Source organism: Pipistrellus kuhlii, unplaced genomic scaffold (genome assembly GCF_014108245.1).
Source record: "Pipistrellus kuhlii isolate mPipKuh1 unplaced genomic scaffold, mPipKuh1.p scaffold_m20_p_7, whole genome shotgun sequence".
In the NCBI taxonomy this organism is placed as follows: domain Eukaryota; kingdom Metazoa; phylum Chordata; class Mammalia; order Chiroptera; family Vespertilionidae; genus Pipistrellus; species Pipistrellus kuhlii.
In genome coordinates, this window is record NW_023425573.1 from 6141410 (window position 1) to 6146811 (window position 5402).

Sequence of the window (5402 nt, forward strand, 5' to 3'; positions counted from 1 at the left end):
CTTTTTCAGACTCCTCAGCACACCACCGCAGCACCAGACCACAGAACCCTTCATTATCCTGTCCCCTCTACATACTGGAAATGTTGCTTATTTACAATCCTCTCTCCCTCCATGAAAAGAAGTATGTATGGCTTCATTTTACTTTTTTGCATCCATTTCACATGCCTCCAACACCTTCTGAGCACTTCCTTTCTTTTTCCTTTTTTAAAAAAAAAAATATTTTTTTATGTCAGAGGGGAAGGGAGAGGGAAAGAGAAACATCAATGATGAGAAAGAATCATTGATCAGCTGCCTCCTGCACACCCTATATTAGGGATCCAGCCTGCAGCTGAGCATATGCAATGAATGGGAATTAAACCCTGAACTCCTGGTTCATAGATCAATGCTTAACCACTGAGTCATGCAGGCCAGGCCACTTCCTTACTTTGCCCCAGGCCTGGAATCAATCAGCTCTCAAAGGAGTCCCTTTAATGAAGAATGCAAAGATGTTTTTAAAAATCATGAAATTCAGTTCTGTCTAGGCTACAATGAAATCGGCACTCTCTTGTGCTTCGTGGGAAAACATAAATAAGTGTGTCCCTCTCAGAAAATGATTTGATGGCCGAAACTGGTTTGGCTCAGTGGTAGAGCATCGGTCTGCAGACTGAAAGGTCCCAGGTTCAATTCTGGTCAAGGGCATATACATTGGTTGCGGGCACATCCCCGATAGGGGGTGTGCAGGAGGCAGCTGGTCAATGTTTCTCTCTCATCGACGTTTCTATCTCTCTCTCTCCCTCCTCTCTGTAAAAAATCAATAAAAATATATTTAAAAAAAAAGAAAATGATTTGATGGATCTGTTAAGTACCTTAAAAGTGTTTACACTTCTTGATCCAACAATTCCAACTCTAATCACCTAGCCAAAGAAAGTGTAAAATTAAAGTATATCTAAATAAGTTTGTGACAGTTATTTAAAACTGAAAAAATAAGTAAAAAGGAAACAAATTTTTAATCAACATAAACCATATGAAAGTAATACAATCAAATGATGAACAATTATGCAGTCATCAAAAATTATGTTGGCTAAGATTTTATATAGGACTCGCAGGCGTCTTCAAACTACGGCCCGCGGGCCACATGTGGCCCGCAGAGGAGTCTGATCTGGCCCGCCAGGTTTTTTGGGCAGTGAGCGCAGCCGAGGTGTTACAGTAGGAATTAGTAGTTCATATAGTCCGGCCCTCCAGCTCTCTGAGGGACCATGATCTGGCCCCCACTTTAAAAAGTTTGAGGACCCCTGGACTAGAGTAAGGTGACCAGACATCCCGCTTTTGGCGGGGCAGTCCTATTTTTAACAATTTGTCCTGCCTCCCGCAGCGTTATAAAAAAATGTCCCGATTTATCTTTCCAAAAATCAGGACTTTTTAAAAATGCCTCAGGACGCAGGACAAATTGTTAAAAATCGGGACTGTCCTGCCAAAAGCAGGATATCCGGTCACTTTAGACTAGAGGCCTGGTGCATTGTGCACTGGGAGGTGGGGAGAGCAGAGGGTCCCTCAGCCCAGTATGTGCCCTGCCACTGCCACTGCCACTGCATGAGCCAGGCTTTTGGCTGAGTGGCGCTCCCCCTGTGAGGGTGCACTGACCACCAGGGGGCCAGCTTCTGCGTAGAGCTGGGCATCAGCAACCTGTAGTTCCACCATGCAGTCAACTTGCATATTAGCCTTTTATTATATAGGATTCTTCACTTCACAGTCAACCTTCTGAAAACAGTTTTCTTGTCTTCGGAATTCCCCACCTCCCATTCACACTTTCAATCCCCTTGAGTTTGGCTTCTACATCAGCACCATTCTGATAGGATTATTATTCTTAAAGTGCTGTCCTGAGGTCCTCTTGCTTGCCAAAATTATGTTCAGGCTTTGTCTTTCTCGCCCTCCCTGTCGTACCCCTCCTTTTCGGAAACTTTCTCTTGCTTTGGCTCCCATCAGACTCTGCTGATTCTTCTATCCCCAGAGGGTCCTTCTCATTCTCTCTTTCTCTTTTTTAATATGTATTTTATTGATTTCAGAGAAGAAGGTAGAGGGAGGGAGAGATAGAAACATCGATGATGAGAGAGAATCATTGATTGGCTGCCTCCTGCATGTGCCCTGACTGGAAATGGAACCATGACCTGCAGATTCCTAGGTCAACATTCAACCACTGAGCCAAGCTGGCCAAGCCTCATTCTCCTTTGGGGGCTCCTTTTCCTCCACGTGGCTCTTAAGTATGTTAAGTGTTTCATGGAGTTCTTGCTGAAATAGACACTTTTTTCCTAACTCTGTCCAGGAGTCCCCCACTTATCCATGGTTTCATATCCACATTTCAAACAGTAATTTAATTTCAGCTAAACATCATTTACTAACGACCCTCATATGCCAGCTCATCTTGAACTGTCTTTACTTGTGCTTCATTACAAGTATTCATTTATTACATTTATTTATTGTTGCCAGGCAATGCATTTTTTTATAGTTTTTGTTTCTAGTAATTTTATCTATAAATTTGTTATTTTATAGTTGAATAAGAGGTAACAGCATAAGGAGCATATATTTAATTTCTGCACATACAGTAATATAAGTCAACTCTAGGAATCTACAAAAGAAATGTTTTCAGTGATAACAGAGTTCCTATATTACTGGCCTAGGAAACGCTATTTTAGATGCTGACACTCCTGGGAGTGTTACCTTTCTTCCTGCACTGGCTTAGAAACAAATTGCAGCCCATTTTCAGCGGAGTTTAGAATTCGATAGAATAAATTTTGTGATTAGATTTGCTTTGTGATACTTTTTGTATTTAAATTCAAATATAGGTTATTTAATGTATTCTCTCTTTTCTTCATTTTCCTCACCTATATTCAATGGCTTTTATCATGCTACTAGAGACCCAGTGCACAAAATCCGTGCATGGGTAAGGTCCCTAGGCCTGGCCAGCAATCAGGGTAGATCTGTGAGGTGACCAGCAGGGAAATCAACACTTGGGGCCTGCAGGCTGGGCAGCTCCTGCATTGAATATCTGCCCCCTAGTGGTCAGTGCAAGTCATAGCAACCGGTTGTTCCACCAATCAGCCCACTGTTTAGTCAATTTGCATGTTAGGCTTTTATTATATAGGATATTGTATGTATCTTGAAGGCAGTCCTAAGTCCTCTCTACAAATACTTGTAGTGGCCAAAAGGTAATTAAAATGTGAACCCAATGTAATATGGAGTAAAGCCACAATCTCAGGTGACTTTGGGTCTCATATTGGAGATGAAATACACACTCAGACACTTCTATGATCATTTCTACAGGAATAAATGGAGGTGACAATTAATCTGCCTCAAAAATCAAGCATAGTGCTGCTGCTTCATTTTCTTTTGGGAAAAATACCAGTGCCCTCTAGTGTCAAAAATGCCCCTTGTGCAGTGTCCTTTATATCTGTTTATCTTCCAAGAGTAATTGTAATAATCCTATGTTAGAGATAATTTTAAAAAATAAATTTGGGGACATGAAATCTCAGCAGCAATACACAACCATGGTATTATCCTACAAATCGCTATCTAAAATGCTCCTTGACACCCCTGCTTTCAAGAAGAAGGAATACACAAAAAATAATTCCCTGAAAAGGACGGATTTTTTTTTTTTTTTTTTTAACCCACTGGTTTCTCAGGCTTCACATCTTTATCTAACTTCTCTGGAACCCAGATAATAATCTCAGTATCTTTATCTTCTAATGCAATGGCAATTAGATTTATTTGTAATCTTACCTAATAATAGACAAACATGTAAATTGATCATACCTCTGCTATGCCCACAGCCAATCAGGAGTGATATGCAAATCAACCCAACAAAGATGGAGGGTTAATTTGCATATGCAGGCGCACAGAAGGCCTGGAGGGGCAGGAAGTCTGCTATGAGGGGGAGGTGGGTGGTGGAGGGAGCTACAGGAGCGGTGCTCTGGCCGGGAGCGAGGACCGAAAGGCTTAGAAAACACAGACAAGAGAATGAAGGCTGGGTCTTGGTAGGTCGCTGTTTCCTGAGACCCACAAGCCACGTTTTTATTTTATAGCCGATGCCACGAGGCAAAGTAAGGCCGTGATCAAGGTGTTTACACCATTCTGGTGGGTTTCAATCCTACTCAACTACACTCCCCTGAACTCTATCACTCAGGCACGTGGGGCCACGTGTTCCAACCACAGGTTCAAGCTGACAACTCCAGCTGCTGGCTATAACGGTGCTGCGAGGGCTCTGCCCTCCAGGCTGGGACCGGCACGTGGCCACGAGAGGACTGTGCCCTCTCATTAGTCCCAGGCTTGAACCTGTCCAAACACTGTAGCCATGCCCCACAGCCGGCCCTTCTCCCACCACCAATCACATAGCACCCTCCTTGGTCATCGTTGGAAGGTCATTCTGCTGTTCGGCCTTTTGGTCGATTTGCATATTATGCTTTTATGATTATAGGTCATTATAGATAAGAGTTACTTGAACACAGGCACTGGGATGATGCGGTATCAGACAGTCGATCTGACCATTGAGCAGCAGGACACTAAGTGACCCAGGAGTGGGTAGCTGTGTAGTCTACAGCACGTATACGCTGGGCAAAGGGATAACTCACTTCTCAGGAGGAGTAGAGGTTTCATCATGCTATTCAGAACAGTGCGCAATTTAAAACTTTTGAGCTGTGTTTTTCTGGAATTTTCCATTTAATGTTTTTTTTTGGGGGGGACTGCAATTGACCAAATGTAGCTGAAACTACCCACAAAAAAGGGAAACCGCGGTGTGTGTGTGTGTGTGTGTGTGTGTGTGTGTGTGGTGTTACTATATAGGTACAGACGCTCTAAATCTAAAGACCTAGTCATTGGGGTGGCAGAAAGAATGTTCTGTGGCATGCCTGCCCGTGCAAGGTCCCGTCCTTCGCATTCCAGCTGCGGTGGAGCAGCCCGCACTCATGGCCTGGCCCACTGCTCTTGGCCAGAGGCGGTTCCAGACCACGACCAGTCTCTCCGGCTCCCCGCTGGCCTTTCCAGCCGCCCTGCCCCCGGGTGGTCACCAAGCCCAGGGTGTTCTCAGGCGGCATGGGTCTCAGACTACCAGCCCCAGCACACGCGCCCTGCTCCCCGGCCTGCAGGTGGCATTCGCGTCCTTCCAGCGGGAAACGCCGGAGCCGGGCTCCGGGGGGCGCTGCAGCCCCTGCCCCGGCCGGCCCGGCGCCTGGAGGCGAGCTCTGCAGAACGCTGCCTGCCCTTCGGGCCCGGCCCCGCCCCAGCCACGCCCACCATAGCGGCGATTGGCGGCGGGGCGGGGGCGGGGCTCCGGTGGGCCGAGGGGCGGGGCCGGGAGGGACAAAGCCGGGAAGAGGGAAGCGCCCCGCCCGCCGGCCGGTCCGCCCCGCGTTCCCGGAGGCGGTGTCAGAGCC